General features: G+C 43.0%; 1 protein-coding gene across 2 annotated transcripts in view; it reads left to right on the top strand.

Moving 5' to 3' along the window:
• The window catches only part of LOC126353835 (ecdysone receptor), a 1,466,551-nt gene that overhangs the window by 359,480 nt on the left and 1,094,030 nt on the right, over positions 1-13,041 (top strand). Inside the window, exon 1 of one of the 2 annotated variants that reach the window (XM_050002967.1) lies at positions 10,344-10,769. The exons of the other annotated variant lie outside the window; for it this stretch is intronic. The gene's annotated coding sequence lies outside the window, so the exon portion shown is untranslated. Of the gene's footprint in view, positions 1-10,343; positions 10,770-13,041 lie in introns of those variants that run through there. 2 annotated transcript variants of the gene reach the window in all.

Genomic DNA, 13,041 nt, shown 5'->3' with positions numbered 1-13,041 from the left:
TGTCGCTCCCAAGAAGATCGTCAGCCGCGAACACAAACTTGAATGTGATGCAAGTCATGCGGCATAATGTCTCATGCTTTGTTACTGATGCTGCCCAATAGCTACAAAATCCCGTCATACGCAAGGTTAAGCCGAGCTCTGGGAAATCATTCACGGATGGTTTCTGACTATTTTGCTATAAGGGTCACATGTGGACTATCTGTGGAACAAGTTACGGAATGGAAAACTGTAAAATGGCCGATGATAGACAAATACATTCATACGTATTCTGTAACTCTACTCCCAATGTATCTGCCGTATAACGTAGGAAAGGATTACGATAATCCACGGACTGAAAAACAGACGATGTGATGTACTCGTGTGCAATAATTGCACAATACGGAAAATTTTGCGAAAGATGAAACGCGACATAAAGCGGTGACTTTTAAAATAAATTCAAATTATTTGATTTCAATTCCTTACAGTGAAACCGAACGTTCTGTGTTAGTAGCTGCTGCAGAATGAACGTAGCTTAAGTATAAATGTGTACTTATTTATAGCAAACATATTGTACTTGCTTAGTTGATTGGGAGATTGATTTGGGCGAGGGGACCAAACAGAGACGTCAACGGTCCAATCGGTCGAGGGAAGGATGTGGAAGGAAATCAGCCGTGCCCTTTCAAAGGAACCGTAGCGGCATTTGCCTGAAGCGATTTAGGGAAATCACGGAAAACGTAAATCAGGATGGTCGGATTCGGGTTTGAACCGTCGTCCTCCCGAATGCGAGTCCAGTGGACGAAACACTGCAGCACCTAGCTCGGTATTTGCTTGTAATCAACGCCATTGACGTAACTGAGACTATGCTGCTGTTAACATCTGAGCAGTTTGAAACGTGAATGAGTATTTCTATTACATACGGCATAAGTAATTAGACACACGATAAATAAGTAAATAACTGTCAGTTTATATACAGCTCGCTACTACAAGTACTGGTTCGTACGTACCAACTTCCGCACAATTTCAGTATGATACCTACCCTCAATAACACAGCAGCAAAAAACATTGATTACGAAACACACTGAGGTGACAAAAGTCATGAAATAGCGATGTGCACATATGCAGATGGCAGTAATTTCACGTGCACAAGGTATAAAAGAGCAGATCATTGGCGGAGCTGTCATTTGTACTCATGTGAAAAGATTTCCGACGTGATTATGGCCGCAAGACGGGACTTTGAATGCGAAATGGTAGTTGGAGCTAGACGCATGGAACATTCCATTTCGAAATCGTCATAAGATTCAGTATTGCGAGAACCACAGTGTCAAGAGTGTGCCGAGAATACCAAATTTCTGGCATTACCTCTCATCCTAGACAGCGCACTGGCCGACGGCGTTCATATGACGTCCGAGAGCAGTGGCATTTGCGTAGAGTTGTCAGTACTAACAGACAAGCAATAATGAGTGAAATAATCGCAGAAATCAATGTGGTGCGTTCGACGAACGTATCCGTTAGGACATTGCGGCGAAATTTGGCGTTAATGTGCTATGGTAGCAGACGACCGACGCGAGTGCCTTCTCTAACAGCACGATATCGCCTGCAGCGCCTCTCCTGGGCTCGTAACCACATCGGTTTGACTCTAGGCGGCTGGTAAAACGTGACCTAGTCAGATGACTCCAGATTTCAGCTGGTAAGAGCTGGTGGTACGGTTCGAGTGTCACACAGACCCCGTGAAACCATGGGCTCAAGTTGTCAACAAGACACTGTGAAAGCTAGTGGTGGCTCGATAATGGTGTGTGCTGTGTTTACATCGGATGGACTCGTCAAACTGAACCGATCATTGACTGGCAATGGTTCAGTTCCAACTACTGGGAGACCATTTGCTGCAATTCACGGACTTCGTGCCCCCAAACAACGATGTAAATTTTATGGATGACAGTGTGCCATGTCACCGGGACAAGTTGTTATAAACTGGTTTGAAGAACATTCTGGACAACCTGAGCGTATGATTTGGCCACTCAGAACGATCAACATCAATCCCATCTAACATTTATGGGACATAATCGAGCGGTCAGTTCCTACTCAAAATCCTGCACCAGCAACGCTTTCGCAAATTAGGGACGGCTGTAGAGACAGCATGGCTCAGTATTTGTGCTAGGGACTTCCAACGACTTATTGAGACCATGCCACGTCGGGTTGCTCTACTACGCCGGGCAAAAGGAGGCCCGACGTAATATTAGGAGGTATCCCATGACGTTTGGTCACCTCAGTGTGCAATGAAGACACCTCGAATTTGGCGAATAAAAAGTTGTTTAAAGGCAAATGATGCAATTTTGTAAAACGTATTACTTTTTGCCGTTATGAACTGATGTAAAAGGTTGCTGCTATACACAGTCTAGTGCTATGTATTTGAATTCCAAATATATGTTTTCAGTTGTTCATTTCCTCACGGGACGTTTAGGGGTTCTGTCTCCATATTATGAGGTGTAGACATAATTACTTATACGATTTTAGGAACCGAGTTTATTTAGTATTGGCAGTGTGCTGCTTAAACTCCTCTCATCACGGAAGCATGTGTGTGAATTTCACAGTTATGTGCATCCTCTTACACTTATTATTACTTTATTATATTTTTCAGGAGTCGTTGTGAACAAGCGCTCCTTGCGTGTCGAGTGTACAATTCATGGCTGGTTCAAATGGATCTGAGCACTATGCGACTTAACTTCTGAGGTCATCAGTCACCTAGAACTTAGAACGAATTAAACCAAACCTAAGGACAACACACACATCCATGCCCGAGGCAGGATTCGAACCTGTGACCGTAGCGGTCGCTCGGTTCCAGACTGTAGCGCCTAGAACCGCACGGCCACTCCGGTTGGCTGTATAATTCATACATATTTTAAAATTTAGGGTAGAAACATTATATAGTTAGGCGTTGTGTTCTAAATGTTTGCCTAATGAGAAGCTCATGGTCGAAATGCATAGCGACGTCTTCATCAGCATCATCATGAATCGGGATCATTTGTATGTTTGCGCAGAATGGGTGTCCTGTGTGTTAAATCTTCACTTTAGCGTGATATCGATTTAATCCTCTTCCCCAGCTGTACGTACGATCCGTCCCTTCCGCGACCAGTTACGTGTTGCCATACCATCCATTTCTTTCTCAAACCATATCCTGGATGCACTCTTTATATGGATTATTTTAAGAATTCCTAACGGGGTTGAACTGCCTTCAGTGAGTGTGTAAGTAGGCTGTTTAGGTTTTTTTTATTGGTAACGCCACGTAGCGCTCTGTATTAAAAAATCACTGGCTGTGCTGTGTGCAGTCAGTGGCTGGTTGGCATTGTTGTTAATACTCGCCATTGTAGTGTTGGGCAACTGGATGTTAACAGCGCGTAGCGTTGCGCAGTTGGAGGTGAGCCGCCAGCAGTGGTGGATGTGGGGAGAGAGATGGCGGAGTTTTGAAATTTGTAAAACTGGATGTCATGAACTGCTATAAACATAATGACTAGTAAGGTAAATACATTGTTTGTTCTCTATCAAAATCTTTCATTTGCTAACTATGCCTATCAGTAGTTAGTGCCTTCCGTAGTTTGAATCTTTTATTTAGCTAGCAGTAGTGGCGCTCGCTGTATTGCAGTAGTTTGAGTAACGAAGATTTTGGTGAGGTAAGTGATATGTGAAACGTATAGGTTAATTTAGTCAGGGCCATTCTCTTGTAGGGATTACTGAAAGTCAGATTGCAATGCGCTAAAAAAAATTTGTGTGTCAGTTTAAGCACAGTCTTGCACAATTTTTCTAAGGGGACATATCAAGTGTACTTTTTGACGTATCACGTCTGTCGTTATCTAGGCCCATCTCGTTTCATCTACCATAACTGCCAAGACTGGCACTCCCTCCCCTTTGTGGTTTACTAACATGTTTGCTGTTCTTAGTGCGGGTTTGTTATCTGCACGTGGTATATGGAAGAAACGAACTTAGGTAGGGTGTTCGTCCGGACTCCAAAGGAAACTTTTTTCACATTACAGCTTTCCCCTTTGACAGTATCTTTCCATAACGTACTATCGATGTCTTTTGAGGGTTTGTTATCCGTGTTATTACACTACCAAGATTCAGAAACTGGCGCGTTTGTGCTAACTTATTAGCCATCTAAGTTGAAGTTAAATACATGTTGCATTTTTAAAGAAGCCGCCTAGAGCTGAGTACGGTTCATTGTTTCACTCTTTGAACCGAATGTGTTTCAGTGTATTTGCGTATCTACAGAGGTTTGTTTAGTTGCTGTCTTTGCTCAGATTCGCATCTGTGTCTTATCGCTGGTGAATGTGTTGCTGTTGCTGCTTGTTACCACCGGATGACTATTTCTTGTATACAAAGACACCTAACTGATGATTGTGCGACGGCACTGGTACTTGTCTCTGTGAAAGTTGAGCCGAACAGTACCATCAACTTATTTATTGGTCAGCAAAACGTTGATGGTGAGCTTCAAACCTCAGATTCTGTACCGAACTTCGTCGATTGATGAGTGATGACACAAGTTTTCTCGCTTAGTCTATAGTAAGAGTAGGATATTTTTCGATCCAACTCTTACTCGGCCTGTTCCATGTTCTGGCAACATTCATTTTTTTCTCAAACAATATCCTAGGTGCTCTATTTATCGTTCATATCGTCCATTATTACTGTATCCACAGAAAGTCATAACTTTTAAGACTGTTGTTCAAAAATGGTTCAAATGGCTCTGAGCACTATGGGACTCAGCTTCTGTGGTCATTAGTCCCCTAGAACTTAGAACTACTTTAACCTAACTAACCTAAGGACATCACACACATCCATGCCCAAGGCAGGATTCGAACCTGCGACTGTAGCAGTCGCACGGTTCCGGACTGCGCGTCTAGAGCCGCGAGACCACCGCGGCCGGCGACTGACTGTTGTAATGTATCTGATGACTATAGGGGAAAATGAAGGTTATTTAATGTGAATATATTTACATGAGAGCAATGCTAAAAGACAACACAATGATCCTACACCAAGATCTTGATCTTGAAAATTTTCCTTATCTTTGTTAGTATACAGTTCAGGAGTAATTGAACATATTTAAATTATTATTATTATTATTATTATAAGACTTAACTGGTCATTTTACTTTCTTATACAACGACTTGACAGTCTCCCTCCACTTGGCTACAGCCACTAGTTGTGCAGACAACCATGTGAAATTGTCGGAGAAGTCCTTCTGGGATGCTTGTTCTTCAACTCGCGCGTCATATTCGCAAATCTTCGATTTTGCCGTACCATTAGAGACCCATTATGCACTTGGTCGCTTTGTGATTGGTTCGTACTTACAACACCAAGTCTTCTCACCCATGATGATTTTTCCAGAAAAGAAGTGTCCGCATTTTTCATTTGAGTCAAGCCGAGGCAGGCATCTGCGCGTCGTTCGTTTTGTTCGGTAGTCAAACTACGCGGGACAAACTTTCTCTTGTTCAAAATATTCAGGAGAATGCCCTGAACACTCGAATTAGCGACGTTCCGTTCGTTACTTCGTTGCGATTCCTGACGCAACGACAATGATCTACCACAGCGATACGACCACCGCTTTACACTGCCTGCTCACAATCGACTGCCCGAACGCAAATTTGTTGTTTACAAGCTACCACTGTAGTTACTGCGCCAACGTCGCTTATACACAAGGAATGAGATCAATCTGAACTTCTTGGACGAACGGTGTATGCTGTGACATGAACCTTCTCAGGAGCGACATTACACACACCCATGCTCGAGGCAGGATTCGAACCTGCAACCGTAGCAGTCGCGCGGCTCCAGACTGTAGCGCCTAGAACCGCTCGTCCACCCATGCCGGCCAAAAAAGATAATACATAATTATAATTGTGTATTATAGGTACAAAAGTATATTTTGTTTATTCTGAAGTTTTAAACGTTTACAGGAGCATGTTGTTGTTGTTGTTGTTGTTGTCTTCAGTCCTGAGACTGGTTTGATGCAGCTCTCCATGCTACTCTATCCTGTGCAAGCTGCTTCATCTCCCAGTACCTACTGCAAACTACATCCTTCTGAATCTGCTTAGTGTATTCATCTCTTGGTCTCCCTCTACGATTTTTACCCACCACACTGCCCTCCAACGCTAAATTTGTGATCCCTTGATGCCTTAGGACGTGTCCTACCAACCGATACCTTCTTCTAGTCAAGTTGTGCCACAAACTTCTCTTCTCCCCAATCCTATTCAATACCTCCTTATTAGTTACGTGATCTACCCATCTAATCTTCAGCATTCTTCTGTAGCACCACATTTCGAAAGCTTCTATTCTCTTTTTGTCCAAACTAGTTATCGTCCATGTTTCACTCCCATACATGGCTACACTCCAAACAAATACTTTCAGAAACGACTTCCTGATACATAAATCTATATTCGATGTTAACAAATTTCTCTTCTTGAGAAACGCTTTCCTTGCCATTGCCAGTCTACATTTTATATCCTCTCTACTTCGACCATCATCAGTTATTTTACTTCCTAAATAGCAAAACTCCTTTACTACTTTAAGTGTCTCATTTCCTAATCTAATTCCCTCAGCATCACCCGATTTAATTTGACTACATTCCATTATCCTCGTTTTGCTTTTGTTGATGTTCATCTTATATCCTCCTTTCAAGACACTGTCCATTCCGTTCAACTGCTCTTCCAAGTCCTTTGCCGTCTCTGACAGAATTACAATGTCATCGGCGAACCTCAAAGTTTTTATTTCTTCTCCATGAATTTTAATACCTACTCCAAATTTTTCTTTTGTTTCCTTTACTGCTTGCTCAATATACAGATTGAATAACATCGGGGAGAGGCTACAACCCTGTCTCACTCCTTTCCCAACCACTGCTTCCCTTTCATGCCCCTCGACTCTTATGACTGCCATCTGGTTTCTGTACAAATTGTAAATAGCCTTTCGCTCCCTGTATTTTACCCCTGCCACCTTCAGAATTTGAAAGAGAGTATTCCAGTCAACATTGTCAAAAGCTTTCTCTAAGTCTACAAATGCTAGAAACGTAGGTTTGCCTTTTCTTAATCTTTCTTCTAAGATAAGTCGTAAGGTCAGTATTGCCTCACGTGTTCCAACATTTCGACGGAATCCAAACTGATCCTCCCCGAGGTCCGCATCTACCAGATTTTCCATTCGTCTGTAAAGAATTCGCGTTAGTATTTTGCAGCTGTGACTTATTAAACTGACAGTTCGGTAATTTTCACATCTGTCAGCACCTGCTTTCTTAGGGATTGGAATTATTATATTCTTCTTGAAGTCTTGGGTATTTCACCTGTCTCATACATCTTGCTCACCAGCTGGTAGAGTTTTGTCATGACTGGCTCTCCCAAGGCCGTCAGTAGTTCTAATGGAATGTTGTCTACTCCGGGGGCCTTGTTTCGACTCAGGTCTTTCAGTGCTCTGTCAAACTCTTCACGCAGTATCTTACCTCCCATTTCGTCTTCATCTACATCCTCTTCCATTTCCATAATATTGTCCTCAAGTACATCGCCCTTGTATAAACCTTCTATATACTCCTTCCACCTTTCTGCCTTCCCTTCTTTGCTTAGAACTGGATTGCCATCTGAGCTCTTGATATTCATACACGTGGTTTTCTTCTCTCCAAAGGTCTCTTTAATTTTCCTGTAGGCAGTATCTATCTTACCCCTAGTGAGATAAGCTTCTACATCCTTACATTTGTCCTCTAGCCATCCCTGCTTAGCCATTTTGCGCTTCCTGTCGATCTCATTTTTGAGACGTTTGTATACCTTTTTGCCTGCTTCATTTACTGCATTTTTATATTTTCTCCTTTCATCAATTAAATTCAATATTTCTTCTGTTATCCAAGGATTTCTAGCAACCCTCGTCTTTTTACCTATTTTATCCTCTGCTGCCTTCACTACTTCATCCCTCAGAGCTACCCATTCTTCTTCAACTGTGTTTCTTTCCCGCATTGCTGCCAATTGTTCCCTTATGCTCTCCTTGAAACTCTGTACAACCTCTGGTTCTTTCAGCTTATCCAGATCCCATGTCCTTAAATTCCCACCTTTTTGCAGTTTCTTCAGTTTTAACCTACCAATAGATTGTGGTCAGAGTCCACATCTGCCCCTGTAAATGTCCTACAATTTAAAACCTGATTCCTAAATCTCTGTGTTACCATTATATAATCTATCTGATACCTTTTAGTATCTCCAGGATTCTTCCATGTATACAACCTTCTTTTATGATTCTTGAACCAAGTGTTAGCTATGATTAAGTTATGCTCTGTACAAAATTCTACCAGACGGCTTCCTCTTTCATTTCTTAGCCCCAATCCATAATCACCTACTATGTTTCCTTCTCTCCCTTGTCCTACTGACGAATTCCAGTCACCCATGACTATTAAATTTTCGTCTCCATTCACTACCTGAATAATTTCTTTTATCTCATCATACATTTCATCAATTTCTTCATCATCTGCAGATCTAGTTAGCATATAAACTTTTACTACTGTCGTAGGCATGGGCTTTGTGTCTATCTTGGCCACAATAATGCGTTCACTATGCTGTTTGTAGTAGCTTACCCGCATTCCTATTTTCCTATTCATTATTAAACCTACTCCTGCATTACCCCTATTTGATTTTGTATTTATAACCCTGTATTCACCTGACCAAAAGTCTTGTTCCTCCTGCCACCGAACTTCACTAATTCCCACTATATCTAACTTTAACCTATCCATTTCCCTTTTTAAATTTTCTAACCTACCTGCCCGATTAAGGGATCTGACACATACAGTAAAGCTGCATGTCCTCGGGATAAATTACGGCTGTAATTTCCTCTTGCTTTCAGCCGTTCGCAGTACCAGCACAGCTAGGCCGTTTTGGTTAATGTTGCAAGGCCGGATCAGTCAATCATCCAGACTGTTGCCCCTGCAGCTACTGAAAAGGCTGCTGCCCCTCTTCAGGAACCACATGTTTGTCTGGCCTCTCAACAGATACCCCTCCGTTGTGGTTGCACCTACGGTACGGCCATCTGTATCGCTGAGGCACGCAAGCCTCCCCACCAACGGCAAGGTCCATGGTTCATGGAGGGGGTACAGGAGCATGAAAAGAATTTATTTTCTTTCGTGTTGTAAACCGCCGCTGGAATAATGAAGGGTGAAAATGTTACATTGTTACTAAACTATCGCAAATATTACTACACCATATTTTATTCAGAGGAAGTCACAATTTATAGGTTATGCACTAGTTAATTACAATTGCAAAGTCATCAGCTGTATGCCACGTACAAAATAAGTACAAGATGTCTGTTTTACACCCAATATTGACAGTACCAGATTATCGGGAACTGCGAATTGTTAACAACTGCAATCATATTTAAGGTTTATTAATGTAGTGTTAATATACGTGAGTCTTTTCGTTTTGAATATTAGTAACCTTTGGCTTCGGTATAGCAAAAATATTGAAATCTTTAGTTTTCCTTGATGTTTCGGATGTTGGAAAAATTAAAAAAAAGTGTATAGTGGCAAGATCTGCCATGTTCGTATGACTGCGACCTGAGGCAGTTGTAGGCACATTTTGGCCTTTGATGTGACTTACGTTCCTTTTTAGGGTTTGAAGAAATAGGCGTGTTACGATTTTCGTCGAGTAGAAATAAAACGTCAGTATCTTGGAAACAACAAGTAAGAGGTAAAAATCTATCGCCAGCCATGAAGACTTTCTAAAAAGCACATTACTCGAAAATAATAACAAACACTATGGAACTGAGCATATAATTTTAGGTTAGAACAGAAGTGGGCAGTAAAACAACTGTATGTTTAACTAACAATAAGTCCATTTTGACTAATTCAAAATGAAGAAGCAAGAATCTCCCATTAGCCGATGAACGTGTGTTCTTTTGACCCTGTACGTGGATTTTAAAACAGTATTTCTGTGACCAGACTCTTGCTTCCCTAAAGCATTTTTGCACTGAAAATATAAACCTTAAGCTACACGAATATATCTGAAAATTACTTTAAAAAAACAAAAAGCTAACATTAACTTACGGTACTGCCTTTCTCCCCTTTGTCTTCATTTTAAATTCGCACTAACGCACGTATTCACGTATTCACTCCCCTAGTGTTACCTAGTCGGGAACTATCCACTGGTAGTGTAGCACCGCAGTGAGGGAGGAGGACGCAACAGCTGAGGTCACACGCCGTCCTCGAGCGGCGAGAGTAGTTACCAATGCTGTGTCCCTGCTTCGTGCAATAACCTTTCGATCGCGGGTGAATGTCGTCAGGACAGGTAGTAGCGCGGCTGATGTCGGCGACTCGGGCTGTATTTACGTATGTAGGTCAGCCGCTAGTAGTATTGGGGTCGTGCGCCGCGCAGCGCCGCGGACGGGCCCGGCGGGCGGGCGCGTGGTGGGAGCAGCCGTAGGGGAAGTCTCTACGCGGCTCAGTCGGCGGCTGCCGTGCTGTGCGTGAGTGTGTGCGGTGCGTAGCTGCGAGGCGTGTGCGTGCTCAGGCGACGCCACGGACTGCAGGCGACACGACCGCGTGCTGCTCCCGGACGTCGCAGTGGCCGTGTGATCGCCCACAGGCTTTTGCCGGTCGTCGATAAAGGTTGCTTCCTGCAAGGATCCAGGCGAGGGCAACGAACAGTTCCAAGGTCCATCGGCGATTGTTGCGTGTGTATATGTGTGTGTGTCAGTTTGTGTGAACGTAACAGTCTTGACATCGCCGTCTGCTTGGATCCCGCCGCTGCTGGAGACTTCTTGCTGGAGGAAAAGCGTCGATTTCTCCGGATTACGTAAGCCGCATTTTAGCACATGTGTTCCTTCGCCGTTCAATAACAGTCTACGGCTGCAGTAGAGATAGAGGTGTTATTTTTACAGCCGCAGATCGCGGAGCTTTGTCAGCTCAGTATCTTTGTTTTCTTCTGCCTACTTTATAGAATTTCCATATGCATTTTACACCTGAAGATGCCAGCAGTTAAAGACGTCAGCAGTTGAAGACGTCGGCATCAAACTTGTGGGCTGCCAGTATTTTGCAAGTGCTCAAGGTGGTACAAAAATCATATTGAAATACATGAATTAACTCCAGAGATTCCTAAGCTGTTTGTTAAATGTTGAATATAACTCGGCAATGCATATTTGTCGAAAAATAAGTTCTTTGCGAGAGAGCAGACGTCAGTGTTAAAGGCGTGGTGGGTTCTCTGTTGCAAAGTTACTGCCCATTATAGTTACAAAAACATTTATTTTTCTATGTTCTGAGACTTTGGCTAATATGGAAGTGAGAGATTGCTGCCGTTGAGCGTCAGTGTCAACTTGTTAGACGCCTTGAGCCTGGATCGTTCTCAAAACAAGGAAGGGTAGAAGTTGCCTGTGGCAAAACGTACCGTAAGTTACCCTTTGCAGTATTAACAGTAGTGGTGTTATGAAGCAGACGCGTATTTTGAAAAATAACCAACTGGCATAACAGTTTTAAAGTAGATACAGATACAGCCATTGTCGTGTACTGCATTTTAAGTTTCATACATTGTGCTTGCCTCGAGAGTAACAAATACTCGAGCGATCGTGCGACAGCTAGTGTGTAGGTCGTTGACGCACGCGCCGGGCTGTTTAGGTGTTTTCCGTTGTGCAGACGCCGAAGCTATTAGTGACGCAATCCGGCGCTGGCATCTGATGTGGAAGGAACCAGGTAAGGATTAGACAGGTTGTCACAGATTTGGTGGTGAAGAGACTAATAAATGGCGGTGATTGATGGTATTCAGATTATGCGAACCATTGCTTCGACATTGTCTTTCGGTTATCAGTCGTTCGCTTCTTGACAGTGCCACCATTTGATTTCCGGCCCTTCACCCTGCTATTTCGATCTGTTTAGTTCAGTAAACAACGGTAATAGTGTTTTTTGTACTTGGCTCGACATCTCCTATTAAGTCTTGTCTTAGCTGTGTATAGATGCAGGGATTTTTATTTTTTAATTTTTTTTACCTGCTCTGTTTGGCCTCTATGTTAGTGGCATGAGGTCATTAAATCATCGACCGTATCAAAACTTCATCAAAAGAAAATAAACTAAACTGCGTCCGAACAGGCGGGACCGACCGGCCGCCGTGTCATCCTCAGCCCAAAGGCGTCACTGGATGCGGGTATGAAGGGGGCATGTGGTCAGCACACCGCTCTCCCGGCCGTATGTTATTTTACGAGACCGGAGCCGCTACTTCTCAATTAAGTAGCTCCTCAGTTTGTCTCACAAGGGCTGAGTGCACCCCGCTTGCCAACAGCGCTCGGCAGACCGGATGGTCACCCATCCAAGTGCTAACCCAGCCCGACAGCGCTTTACTTTGGTGATATGACGGGAACCTACTTCGGTGATCTGAAAGAAACCGAAGTTACCACTGCGGCAAGGCCGTTGGCTATCAGAGGACAGTGTCTCAGTAATATAACATGGAATTTCAAAATAAAAGTAATAAAACAGCGCCGGCCGCAGTGGTCTCGCGGTTCTAGGCTCACAGTCCGGAACCACGCGACTGCTACGGTCGCAGGTTCGAATCCTGCCTCGGGCATGGATGTGTGTGATGTCCTTAGGTTAGTTAGGTTTAAGTAGTTCTAAGTTCTAGGGGACTAATGACCACAGATGTTAAGTCCCATAGTGCTCAGAGCCATTTGAACCATTTTTTTAATAAAACAGCCCAAGCCCTTATTTAATTTTGAAAATAGCCTGTTAAAAAAATTCTGAAGAGACTAAATAAAGTTATTATTTTCGAGGGGAATGAATTGGGATTGAAAACTTATCTGTTGCCACCAACATACCGAAACGGTTTTAAAAGCCTTTCGCAAAAATATATTGCTTGCTTCTGTGCCTTGACTGCACACACATAACTAAGTTTTAGCTTTACCTAGTGTAAGCTTCTGTTATTATAGCCACAGTCATAAGATGAGGGACATATTTTGTAAATTAGCAGTAAGGCGTCGCCATTGCAAGGATACTAATTTCGTGAAATAAAGGTCTAAACGATCTTCGTTAGTTAACACTACATAGAGCCCAAGCGGCACGCTTTTGCGGTAAAAATAATGTTTCAG

This window comes from Schistocerca gregaria, chromosome 3, assembly GCF_023897955.1.
Source record: "Schistocerca gregaria isolate iqSchGreg1 chromosome 3, iqSchGreg1.2, whole genome shotgun sequence".
NCBI lineage: Eukaryota > Metazoa > Arthropoda > Insecta > Orthoptera > Acrididae > Schistocerca > Schistocerca gregaria.
Note: the sequence above shows the minus strand (reverse complement) of the source record. Positions and strands in the feature narration are given on the sequence as shown.